The sequence below is a fragment of the Hemitrygon akajei genome, chromosome 4 (genome assembly GCF_048418815.1).
Source record: "Hemitrygon akajei chromosome 4, sHemAka1.3, whole genome shotgun sequence".
Classification (NCBI taxonomy): domain Eukaryota; kingdom Metazoa; phylum Chordata; class Chondrichthyes; order Myliobatiformes; family Dasyatidae; genus Hemitrygon; species Hemitrygon akajei.
The window spans coordinates 26,962,493-26,976,402 of record NC_133127.1 but is presented as its reverse complement, the minus strand read 5'-3'; the positions used below and the strand labels follow the sequence as shown (position 1 = coordinate 26,976,402).

The 13,910-nt window shown below is 39.4% G+C and overlaps 2 protein-coding genes across 6 annotated transcripts in view; both read right to left on the bottom strand.

Annotated features, from left to right (window-relative positions):
* gnrh2 (gonadotropin-releasing hormone 2) overlaps nucleotides 1-4,262 on the bottom strand; it is a 252,149-nt gene extending 247,887 nt beyond the window's left edge. The window contains exon 1 of the mRNA XM_073042177.1: nucleotides 4,242-4,262. The gene's annotated coding sequence lies outside the window, so the exon portion shown is untranslated. The remainder of the gene's footprint in view (nucleotides 1-4,241) is intronic.
* ptpra (protein tyrosine phosphatase receptor type A) overlaps nucleotides 1-13,910 on the bottom strand; it is a 220,457-nt gene that overhangs the window by 197,481 nt on the left and 9,066 nt on the right. The window lies entirely within an intron of this gene.

The following is a 13,910-nucleotide window of genomic DNA, read 5'->3' as shown; positions in this document are numbered from 1 at the left end:
GTTTACAATGATACAAAGATAGGTGGAGGGTTGGTAAGTTTTTGATTAGTCAGAGCATCAATGTTTACAGGAAGAGGACAGGAAAATGGGGCTGAAAGAGAAAAAAAACATCAGCCATGATGGAATGGTATAGCAGCCAAATGGCCAAGTTTTGCTTCTGTGTCTTATTGGTCTTATAATAATATGATAAACAAGGATGCAAAATTGAATGCCAGGTAATTGACTGTTTTATAGAAGTGGAAATCCAAGAACACTGGATACAAAAAATATTATGGACTTTAAGTACAAGGTAGCTGGAATTCAAATAGAAAGAATAGATAACAAAATGGCTATATGGCACGAAACAGCCAACAATTTTCCAGCATTATAAGGTTATAATTTAAAAAATGCTTTAATAAGTGGGAAGGATACAAAAAAAAGGCAGAAGATACATACAAATGGAGCCAGAAAAACTTTATACCCGTCACTTTACACCTAATGAAGGAAGTTAGTTTCATCAATTAAGAAATCTAGGCAACTGAAATCCTCCATGTAGAATTCTGGAATAGTTAAGCATTAGACCACAAGACAGAGGTGCAGAATTAGCCCATTACAAGTCATGAACATTATTTACACTGAATAGTTTTCTAGATTACCAATCCCTTTTAATACACTTGTACATCTCTAGATAGAACCACAGAACTTGAACGGCTTTGTGCATGGTAGGTCACGTTTAACTAATCTATTAGAGTATTTTTGAGGGGGTTACCAGGAAAGTGGATGAAGGGAAGGCAGTGGATGTTGTCTACATGGACTTCAGTAAAGCCTTTGACAAGGTCCCACATGGGAGGTTAGTTAGGAAGATTCAGTTGTTAGGTATACATGGTAAGGTAGTAAATTGGACTAGACATTGGCTCAATGGGAGAAGTCAGAGAGTGGTAGCGGAGGCCTGTGACTAATGGTGTGTCACAGAGATCAGTGCTGGGTCTATCGTTATTTGTCATCTATATCAATGATCTCGATGATAATGTGGTAAATTGGATCAGCAAATTTGCTGATGATACAAAGACTGGAGGTGTAGTGGACAGTGAGGAAGGTTTTCAAGGCTTGCAAAGGAATTTGAACCAGCTGGAAAAATGGGCTGAAAAATGGCAGATGGAGTTTAATACAGACAAGTGTGAGGTATTGCATTTTGGAAGGAAAAACCAAGGTAGAACATACAAGGTAAATGGTAGGGCACTGAGAAGTGCAGTAGAACAAAGGGATCTGGGAATACAGATACAAAATTCCCAAAAAGTGGTGTCACAGGTAGATAGGGTCGTAAAGAGAGCTTTTGGTACATTGGCCTTTATAAATCAATGTATTGCAATGGTGAGGCCGAATTTGGAGTATTGTGTGCAGTTTTGGTCATCTAATTACAGGAAGGATATAAATAAGGTTGAAAGAGTGCAGAGAACGTTTACAAGGATGTTGCCGGGACTTGAGAAACTGAGTTACAGAGAAAGGTTGAATAGGTTAGGACGTTATTCCCTGGAGCATAGAAGAATGAGGGGAGACTTGATAGAGGTATATAAAATTATGATGGGTATAGATAGAGTGAATGCAAGCAGGTTTTTTTTCCACTGAGGCTAGGGGAGAAAAGAACCAGAGGACATAGGTTAAGGGTGAAGGGGAGAAAGTTTAAAGAGAACATTAGGGGGAATTCTTCATGTAGAGAATGCTGGGAGTGTGGAATGAGCTGCCAGATGAAGTGGTAAATGTGGGCTCACTTTTAACATTTAAGAAAAACTTGGACAGGCACATGGATGAGGGGTATGGAGGGATATGGTCCAGGTGCAGGTCAGTGGGACTAGGCAGAAAAATGGTTCGGCACAGCCAAGAAGGGCCAAAAGGCCAGTTTATGTGCTGTAATGTTCTATGGTTCTATGGTCCTATTGACTTGATGTACTCGGTAGAATATACGGTAAACTAGTGGATATGATGTATTTAAATCTTCAGGGGGCTTTCAATAAAGACCAACAGGCTAAACAACGTGCAAGGAATTGTGATAATTGTGATAATTTGTGATAATAATAACTTATATTCAGAATTGGTTAACCAATTGAAAACATAATAAAAAAGACACAGAAAACACAGAATACTACATCTAGAGCAATAAAAAAAAACCTGCTTGAGGAGCTGAACACGATCAAGCATCATTTATCAGGGAAAGGGGAGGAATTATTAATATTCATGTTCTCAGGTCCAGAAAACAAATGGAGTTGGAATACATTGGTCCTTGATAAATCTACCAATATAATTGATAAAGTGGCAAATAGAGATGATAATGTGACAACCAGCCACCTAGCTACAAGAAAAACACATTTGAACAAAAACATTACCTCATATTTACTAACAATTCCATCTAACAATTTTTCCGATTCCACTATTTTGACACTTTTTGGGGAAAAAATACTCAAATTCAATAGAGGCTACATGTGCATGCAGATTATCTATTATTTCAGGATTTTATTAAGTTTAAACAGAATAAATGAAACATAGAACAAAAATATTATTTCAAAGTTTAGAAATTTGCTACACCACAGCTTCAAAATTTCATGCATTTTTGTAACATCTGTTATAACATCATTATAGATTACCAAGCCAAGAGTGAAACAAGAATAGGTCAAGTAATGACTACAAACAATTTCCACATGGGACCTTCTTGCCAGCCCTTTAAGCAGATGTGCAAGATACCGATAATGTTGCATATTATCAAGTTATCACCCTCTCACCAAATTTAGGGATGGTCTAATATCACAAAATTCAGCAAATGAGGCAAAGAGGTTCATTTTGAGACAATTCTGACAAAGAGGTTTTAATCTGAAACATTAACTATTTTTCTCCCACAGATTTACCTGACATGCTAAATGTTTCCAATATTTGTTGTTTCTATATCACTAAATAACCATTCAGTATCTGGACAGATTAGTAGAAATAGAAAATGCTAGACACACTCAGCAGGTCAGGTAGTATCTGTTGAAAGAAAAGCAGTTAATATTTCAGGTCAATGATCCTTCATCACAACTGAATTTCTCATGAAAGGTCCTGGCCCATAAAAGTTCACTGATCCTCTTCCCACAAATGCTACCCAAGGTGGTCCCAGCAATTTTTTAAAAATATTACTTTGAATTCCCAGAGTCTATGCTTTTCATAAACTTATAAATTAAATAGATGGCTGCTCCAGACAGCCACTTCAAACTTTTTTTGACTGAGAATTTTAAATGCAATTATGACTGAGTGTAATTTCCCAAACATTAATTAACATTACACCAGAGGCAAGGAGAAAAGAAATTGACAATTTTTCTGAATATATTTATTAATTAAGAAATTTCAGAGAAACTACATCTTCCTGAGTTTACTGCAGCTTTTATCAAAGATATGGCCATTTTAAAGCCCCTAATGCTATAGATTTTGTCTCACCCTCATCAAAATTAGAATGCATTACTAAAAGTCAAATTAATTAAAATATAAAACCAATGCTCACAAATTTAATTAAGTTGCTTAAACAATATTTGAAAAATATTTATAGTCAGTCATACAGCACAAAAACATGTATTACATATGCAATTACTATGCTTTGTTGATTGATTTATCAAGCGTGAATGAAAAAAAAATCCAAAATAAACTTCTAAATTGCCTTGAAAATGCTACATTCTTTAGAAGGGAAAATAAGCAAAAGAACAAAACTTGGCTACACACCTGCAGAGCAGACAAGTAACAAACTAACCACTAACTGGAATCAGTTCCCTAAGCTGCAGACAAAGTTACCACAAAAAAGTTCAGTAATGCCACAGTATCATGCACCTGTATAAAAGGAATCTTAAGATAACAATAAACAATTTTCACGTACAAGAAAATGCTGCTTAACTGTCAGAAAACTTATGTTCAGTAAGACTCAATGGTTTATGTTCAACATACAGACTGTCAACACACATTCTTATGACAGTGTCAGGGATGAACAAAAGATCATTTATTAAATACCGTAGATGTCGGATTATAAGCCGCTACTTTTTTCCCACATTTTGAACAGCTTTGAACACTGCGGCCTTTACTACGGTGCGGCTAATGCATGATTTTTTTTCATGCCGCCAAAAACATTTTGCCTCGTAACAGTAGACCAATAAAATTGATGAGTAGTTCACAGAGGTCCAATGAAATTGTACGATAAATCAAGCGCACTTTCACAATTAAATTATTGTATATCAGTCATTTGTACTCACCCTCATCAACATGGAAAACACTCGAAGAAAAGCATTGTGCTGCCTTTATGGCAGTTATTTAGTTTATAATATTTTCACTTAGTAATTCATTTGTTAGTATTTTCTAGTTAAAGTTAGAAGTACTACATCCCGGGATACTATGACGCCACATCCGGTTTCGCCGCGTCTTGTGGGAAATACCGGTTTGCGATAAACGGGAAGGTGGGGGCATTAGACGAGCGCGAAACGCTGCTTTTAAGTTAAAGGCGATCAATAACTTTTCCTGGTAGGCTGCAGTATATATTTTTTTACCAGTCGTTAGGAGATATTGGAATGTATACGCAACGTAATTTGTGTGTTACCGATACGTATGTATATTTAAAAGTAGCCGTGTTACAGGCACGGTTCGAAAAAAAGCATTTGCAATATGTATTTGTTTATGTTACCATATGGATTTAATTAAAAGTTAAAAAATCCTCACGTGTAATATCTTTCTGTGTAAATATCTCATATTACAATGTGGGACACCTGCGGCCTAAAATCCGGTGCGGCTTGTACAAGTACAAAATTGATTTTCTTTCTAAAATTAGAGCCAGCGGCTTTTAATCAGGTGCGCTCTGTAGTGCGAAATCTACGGTAAGTGATTTATAAAAAATTTTAAATTTTGTTCAATTTGCTGCATGTACATTTTCAAAACATTAAAATCAGAACTGCTTGCAACTATTTACATAATTGCAAATTGTTTTTGCATTGTATAGGAATTAAGGGTTATGGGGGAAAGGCAGGTAAGTGGAAATGAGTCAATGGCCAGATCAGCCATTACCTTACTGAATGGCAGAGTAGGCTCACGGGCCAGATAGCCTACTACTGTTCCTATTTCTTATGTTCTTATGTACTTATAATTAATGTGCAAAATTAAAGCAAAAAATGGTATTGTTAATTACTTTAAGCACTTGAAATTATTTCAGCATATAATTCTTATGGATACTCACTCAGTGACCACATTATTAAATATGGGAGTGGAACCTAGTGTTGTCTTCTGCTGCTATAACCCATCCATTTCAAAGGTTAACTTGTTGTGCACTCAAAGGTGGTCTTTTGCACACCACTGTTGTAATGCATGGTTATTTCAGTTTCTGTCACCCTAATCAGCTTGAACTATTTTCCTCTAACTTCTCAGGAGAAACATGGCATTAACAAGACGTTTTCGCCCACAGAACAGCCACTCAATTTTTTAAATTTTGTTTTTCAAGCCATTCGCTGTAAACTTGTTGTGCATGAAAATCTCAGGAGATCAGCAATTTCTGAGATATTCAAACCACCGCGTCTGGCACCAGCAATCATTCTTCCATGGTCAAAGTCACATTTCTTCCCCATTCTGATGGCTGGACTAAACAAATGAACTTCCTGACCATGTCTGCATGATTTTATGCATTGAGTTATTGCCACATGATTGGCTGATTAAATTTTTCCATTCACAAGCAGGTGTACAAGTGTACCTCATAAAGTGGCCATTGGTGTATAACCAATGGTAGTACAAAGCAAACATGTATTTTCTTTAAAGAGGACATTCTGTAAGCAAGCACCTTCCAAAGCCAACAAGTGTTTCAGGATCAATAGTTCTAAATACAATATTAAACAGTGATGCTAGAAAGTTTGTGAACCTTGTAGAATTTTCTCTATTTATTCATAAATATGAGAGATCTTTATGTAAATCCTAAAACTAGATGAAGAGAACTGAATTAAATAAATAACACACAAAACATTATATTTGTTCATTTATTTGAGAAAAATGATCCAATATTACATATATTTGTTGGAAAAAGTATGTCAACCTTTGCTTTCAGTAACTGGTGTGACCCCCCCTTATATAGCAATAACTTCAACCAAACATTTCCAGTAACAGCTGATCAGTCCTGCACATCGGCTTGTGGAATTTTAGGCCATTCCTTCTTACAAACTGCTTCAACTCTGGGATGTCAGTGGGCTTCCTTGCATGAACTGCTTGCTTCAGTTCCTTCCACAACATTTCTATAGGATTAAAGTCAGGAGTTTGACTCGGCCATTCCAAAACACGAATTTTCTTCTTTTTCAACCATTCTATTGTCTTTTGGATCATTGTCTTGTTGCATTATCCAACTTCTAGTAAGCTTCAGGTGACAGACTGTAACTCTTGACATTCTCCTGTAAAATATCTTGATACAATTTTGAATTCATTGTTTCCTCAATGATTGTAAACTGACCAGGTCCTGAGGCAGCAAAGCAGCCCCAAACCATGATGCTCTTTCCACCATGCTTCACAGTTGGAATGAGGTTTTAGTGTTGGTGCACAGTACCCTTTTTCCTCCAAACATTGCGATGTGCACTTCTGCCAAAAAGTTCAACTTTTGTCTCATCTGTCCACAGAACATTGTACCAGAAGCGTTGAACATCCAGGTGGTCTTTTGCAAACTTGATATGTGCAACAATGTTTTCTTGGAGAGCAGCGGTTTCCTCCATGGTGTCCTTCCATGAACACCATTCCTGTTCAGTGTTTTTCTTATAGTGGACACATGAACAGAGATATTCACAAGTTCTAGATATTTCTGCAGCTCTTTACCATTACCATTGGGTCTTTTTCACCTCCTTCAGCACTGCACATCGTGCTCTTGGTGTGATCTTTGTAGGACACCCACTCCATGGGACAATAGCAACAGTAATGTGTTTCCTCCATTTGTAGACAATTTATCTTACTGTGAACACTCAGGTCTTTAGAGATGCTTTTGTTGCTTTTTCCAGCTTTATACATCTCTAAAATTCTTCTTCTAAGGTCCTTTGAAAGTTGTTTTGATCGCGGCTTGGTGCACATAAGCAGATCTTTCTTGAGAAGAGCAGGCTCTGTCAGTAATCTGACTTGGTGTGTCCTTTATATAGGGCAGCGGACCTCTACAACCCACACCTCCAATCTCATCTCAATGTTTGGAACACCAGGCTCCAAATAGCTTTTGTAGAAGGTATTACCCTTGAGGTTCACATACTTTTTCCAACAAATACATGTAATATTGGATTATTTTATCAATAAGTAAATGAACAAGTATGATGTTTTGAGTTATTTATTTAATTGGGTTCTCTTCATCTAGTTTTGGGACACATGAAGATCCGATCACATTTTAGGCCATACAGAAATAGAGAAAATTCTACAGGGTTCACAAACTTTCTAGCATCACTGTATCTCCCAAGTTAACAAATAAATACAGCAGCCAAGTTTAGTAGTTGCCCTGATAATTCTCTTGGCCAAATGTGCTCAAAACAATACAGCATCAGCATTAAACTTGGCAACATTGATTGATAAATACTACATGTGTTAAAAAATTCAAGTTTCCCTTTAGCATTTATAAATGCTAAATTACCTCTCTTAATCACTCTATGCATCAATTTAGGCACATAGCTACATAAAAATTATCAACAAAACTCTTGATAACATCACAACTAATATAAAGTGTCCATAAAAAGTATTCACCCCTCCCCCCCGGAAGTTTTATTGTTTTACAATATTGAATCATAGTGGAATTAATTTGGCTTTTTTGACACCAATCAACAGAAAAAGACCTCTTCATGTCAAAGGGAAAGCAGATCTCTACAAAGTGATCTAAATTAATTACAAATATAATTGATTACTTAAGTATTCACCACCCTCCCCCTTAAAATGACACACCAAATCATCACTGGTGCAGCCAATTGGTTTTAGAAGTCATATAATTAGTTAAATAGAGATCTGTTTTTGGAGACTAGTTTGCAATCAATTGTTTCAATTGATTGCAGTAAAAATACACCTGAATCACGAAGGTCCAATTCCTGGTCAGTCAGTATCCTGGCAAAAACTGGATATAAAGACAAAAGAAAACTCCAAGCAACTCCACAAAAAGGTATTTGACGAGCTCAAGTCAGGAGATGGATACAAGAAAATTTCAAAATAATTGAATAGCTCTTGGAGGACATTTAAGTCAATCATCAAGAAATGGCACAGTGTAAATCTGCCTTGAGCAGGCAGTCCTTAAAAACTAAGTGACTGTGCAGGAAGAGAACTAGTGTGGGAGGCCACCAAGAGACCTATGATAACTCTGGAGGGTTTACAAGCTTCAGTGGCTGAGATGGGAGAGACTGCACATACAACTGTTGCCCGGGTGCTTCACCAGTCGCAGCTTTATGGGAAAGTAGCAAAGTGAAAGCCACTGTTGAAAAAAAATCACATGAAATCTCAGCTAGAGGTTGCCAGAAGGCATGTGGGAGACTCTTGAAGTCAGCTGGAAGAAGGTTCTATGGTCTGATGAAACCAAAATTAAGCTTATAATAGGCTATCAGACTAAATGCTATGTTTGGTGTAAGCCAAACACCGCACATCATCAAAAACACAACAACCCTACAGTGAAGTATGGTGATGGCTACATCATGCTGTGGAGTGCTTCACCATAGCAGGCCCTGGAAGGCTTGTGAAGGTAGAGGATCAAATGAATGCAGCAAAATAAAGGGAAATCCTGGCGGAAAACCTGATGCAGTTTGCAAGAGAACTACATTTTGGGTGATTTGTTTCCAGCAAGACAATGACCCCAAGCATAAACCCAAAGCTACATAGGAATGGATTAAAATAATAAAGTTAATGTCCTGGGTGCTAAGTTCAAGTCCAGACCTCAATCCAATTGAGAATTCGTGGTTTGACTTGAAAAGGGCTGTTTTCTCACTATCCTTATGCAATCTGACAGAGCTTGAACAGTTCTGTAAAGAAGAATGGGGAAAATTTACTGTGTCCAGATGTGTAAAGCTGATACAGACCGAACCACACAGACTCAAGGATATAATTATTGCCAAAGGTGCATCTACTAAATACTGATTTGAAGGAGGTGAATACTTGTAACACTTGTTATATTTGTAAATAATTTAGATCACTTCTTGTCAAAAAAAACAAATTAAATCCACTGCGATGCAATATTGTAAAATAATAAAATATGAAAACTTCCATGGGGGTGGGGGTGAATACATTTTATAGGCACTGTATATAGCAATGCCACCATCAAATACCAAATATATTTTAAACATTGTGGGCAACTGCAGCCATCTTTTAAAATATTCTTCCTGTCAGTGAGAATATAAGACCAGAAGACATTGGAGGAAAATTAGGCCATATGGACAATCGAGTCTGCTCCACCATTCAATCATGGCTGTTTTATTATCCCTCTCAATCCCATTCTCTTGCTTTCTCCCCATAACTTTTGGCGCCCTTACTAATCAAGAATCTATCAACACACACTTTTCAGATACCCACTGACTTGGTCTCCACAGCTGTCTGTGGCAAATAATTCCACAGATTTACCACCCTGTGGCGAAAGAAATTCCTCCTCATCTCTGTTCTAAAGGGTGCCTTGTATTACGAGGTTGTGTATTCTGAACCTAGACTCCACCATTAATGGAAACATCCTCTCCATGTCCATTCTATCTAGGCCTTTTAATACTCCATACGTTTCAACGGGATCACATTCATTCTTCAAAACTCCAGCCAGCACAGACCTAGAGCCATCAAACGCTTGTCATAAGTTAACCCTTTCATTCCTGCGATCATTCTCGTGAATCTCCACTGGACCCTCTCCAATGCCAGCAGCACATCTTTTCTCAGATAAGGACCGAAAACTGCTCAGAACACTACAGAAGCAGTCTGACCAATGCCCTATAAAGCCTCAACATTCCATCTCTGCTTTCATATTCTAGTCCTCTTGAAATTATTGCTAATATTGCGTTTGCCTTCTTCATCACCACCTCAGCCTGCAAGTTAACCTTTAGGAAATCCTGTACAAGAATCCCAATTCTCTTTGCAACTTTTGATTTCTGAAATTTTCCCCCAATAAAGAAAATATTCTTATGCTTTTTTCTTTATTTCCAAAGTGCATGATCATACACTTCCCAACAATATATTCCATCTGCCACTTTTTTGTCCATTCTCCCAATCTAAGACCTTCTGCAGACTCCCTACTTCCTCAGCACTACCAGCTCCTCCACCTTTATCATCTGCAAACTTGACCACAAAACCACAAATTCCATTATCTAACTCATATAATCTGAAAAGAAGCAGTCCAAACACCAGCTACTATGAAATAACACTGGTTACCGGCAGCCAACAAGAAATGACCCTCTTTATTCCCTCTCTTTGCCTCCTGCCAGTCAGCTAATCTTCTAACCATGCTAGTAATACCGTGGCCTCTCATCTTAAGCAGCCTCACATGTGGCATCATATCAATGGCCTTCTGAGAATCCCAAGTCAACAATATCCACAACTTTCCTTTGTCTATCCTGCTTGTTACTTCCTCAAAGAATTCTAACAGATTTGACAGGTAAGATTTCCCCTTAAGGGAACCATGCTGACTTTGGCCTATATTGTCATGTGCTTCCAAGTACCCGAAAACCACATACTTAATAATAGACTCCAACATCTTTCCAACCACTGAAATCAGGCTAACTATCCTGTAATTTCCTATCTTTTGCCTCCTTTCCTTCTCAGAGTGGAGTGACATTTGCAATTTCTTGTCCTGCACAACTATTCCAGAATATAGTAATTCTTGAAATCACTATATACAGCTCTTCAGCTACCTATTTCAGAATCCTGGAGTGTAATCCAGCTTGTCCCGGTGACTTATCTACCTTTAAACCTTGCAGCTTCCCAAACACCTCTCCTTAGTAATAGCATGTGCATTCACTTCTGCCCCTGATACTCCTGAATTTCTGGCAAACTACTAGTGTCTTCCAAAGTGAAGATTGACACAAAATACTTCAGAGTTCATCCGCCATTTCTTTGACCCCATTAGTACATCACCAGCATCTATTTCCAGGAGTCTGATATCCACTCTTGTGTCCCTTTTATGCTTTACATATCTGAAAAATAACTTTTGGTGTCATCTCTTTTTATTATTGGCTAGCTTACCTTCATATTGCATCTTTTCTCTCCTCACTGCTTTTTTAGTTGCCTTCTGGTGGTTTTTAAAGCTTCCCACTAGTTTTTGCTATAATATATGCCCTCTCTTTTGCTTTTATGCTATCTATGACTTACTTTCCTTGTTAGCCACTGTTGCCTCATCCTTCCTTTAAAATACTACTACTTCCTTGGGATGAATCTAACCTGCAACTTCTGAGTTGCTCCCAGAAACTCAAGCCATGCTTTACAGTTCAAGGACACAAAATAAGGTTGTATTTCTCCAACAAACTGTATGCCTACAATTTGCACCATCCCATTTGTTAAATTGGTTGCATTATTGTCAATGTACAGGGGCAAATTGCAAAAATGTTTTGTATACCATTCATATAGATTATTTTATTACAACAGTGCATTGAAGTAATATTAGGTAAAACAAAATTAAATCAGAATGAACACAAGGAAAACTGCAGATGCTGGAAATTCAAACAACACACACAAAATGCTGGTGGAACACAGCAGGCCAGGCGGCATCTATGAGGAAAAGCTCTGTCAACGTTTCGGGCCGAGACCCTTCTTCAGGACTAACTGAAAGGAAAGATACTAAGAGATTTGAAAGTAGTGGGGGGAGGGGGAAATGTGAAATGATAGGTGAAGACTGGAGGGGATGGGATGAAGCTAAGAGCTGGAAAGGTGATTGGCAAAAGTGATACAGAGCTGGAGAAGGGAAAGGATCATGGGACTGGAGGCCTCGGGAGAAAGAAAGGGGGAGGGTGGGAAGCACCAGAGGGAGATGGAGAACAGGCAGAGTGATGGGCAGAGAGAGAGAAAAAAAACAAACTAAATATGTCAGGGATGGGGTAGGAAGGGGAGGAGGGGCACTAACAGAAGTTAGAGAAGTCAATGTTCATCCCATCAGGTTGGAGGCTACCCAGCCGGTATATAAGGTGTTGTTCCTCCAACCTGAGTGTGGCTTCATCTTGATAGTAGAGGCGGCCATGGATAGACATATCAGAATGGGAATGGGACGTGGAATTAAAATGTGTGGCCACTGGGTGAACCTGCTTTCTCTGGCAGACCGAGCATAGGTGTTCAGCAAAACGGTCTCCCAGTCTGCGTCAGGTCTCACCAATATATAAAAGGCCACACTGGGAGCACTGGACGCAGTATACCACACCAGCCGACTCACAGGTGAAGTGTCGCCTCACCTGGAAGGACTGTCTGGGGCCCTGAATGGTGATGAGGGAGGAAGTGTAAGGGCAGGTGTAGCACTTGTTCCGCTTACAAGGATGTGCCAGGAGGGAGATCGGTGGGAAGGGATGGGGGGAATGAGTGGACAAAGGAGTCGCATAGGGAGCGATCCCTGCAGAAAGCAGAAAGGGGGGGTGGAGGGAAAGATGTGCTTGGTAGTGGGATCCCGTTGGAGGTGGCGGAAGTTACGGAGAATTATATGTTGGACCCGGAGGCTGGTGGGTTGGTAGGTGAGGACAAGGGGAACCCTATCCCAAGTGGGGTGGGGGGCAGATGGGGTGAGGGCAGATGTGCAGGAAATGGGAAAGATGCGTTTGAGAGCAGAGTTGATGGTGGAAGAAGGGAAACCCCTTTGTTTAAAAAAGGAAGACATCTCCTTCGTCCTGGAATGAAAAGCCTCATCCTGAGAGCAGATGCGGCGGAGACAGAGGAATTGTGAGAAGGGGATAGCATCTTTGCAAGAGACAGAGTGGGAAGAGGAATAGTCCAGGTAGCTGTGAGAGTCTGTAGGCTTATAGTAGATATCAGTAGATAAACCGTCTCCAGAGATGGAGACAGAAAGATCAAGAAAGGGGAGGGAGGTGTTGGAAATGGACCAGGTAAATTTGAGGGCAGGGTGAAAGTTGGAGGCAAAGTTAATGAAGTCAATGAGCTCAGCATGTGTGCAGGAGGAAGCACCAATGCAGTCGTCGATGTAGCGAAGGAAAAGTGGGGGATGGATACCCGTATAGGCTTGGAACATGGACTGTTCCACAAAGCCAACAAAAAGGCAGGCATAACTGGGACCCATGCGGGTACCCATGGCTACACCTTTGGTTTGGAGGAAGTGGGAGGAGCCAAAGGAGAAATTATTGAGAGTAAGAACTAATTCCGCTAGACGGAGGAGAGTGGTGGTAGTGATGGCATGAACATTGACTTCTCTAACTTCCGTTAATGTCCCTCCTCCCCTTCTTACCCCATCCCTGACATATTTAGTTGTTTGTTTTTTTTTTCTCTCTCTGCCCATCACTCTGCCTGTTCTCCATCTCCCTCTGGTGCTTCCCCCCCCCCCCCCCTTTCTCCCGAGGCCTCCCGTCCCATGATCCTTTCCCTTCTCCAGCTCTGTATCACTTTCGCCAATCACCTTTCCAGCTCTTAGCTTCATCCCACCCCCTCTGGTCTTCTCCTATCATTTCACATTTCCCCCTCCCCCCACTACTTTCAAATCTCTTACTATCTTTCCTTTCAGTTAGTCCTGACGAAGGGTCTCAGCCCGAAACGTCGACAGTGCTTCTCCTTATGAAATATACACAAAGGAATCTGTGACTAAATGAACAACACTTGTATGTTTCTAGATGGAGTCACCAAAACACATATCATTCATGCACTTGCACAAAGTACAAAAAAAACTTGTCAAATCACACAATTATAGGATCAAAGTGTAACAGTACAGAAAACATTCACCTTATCATAGCTATACGGTCTCGTTGAAATAGCTGACCAAATTATCCTCCTTCCCACCCCTC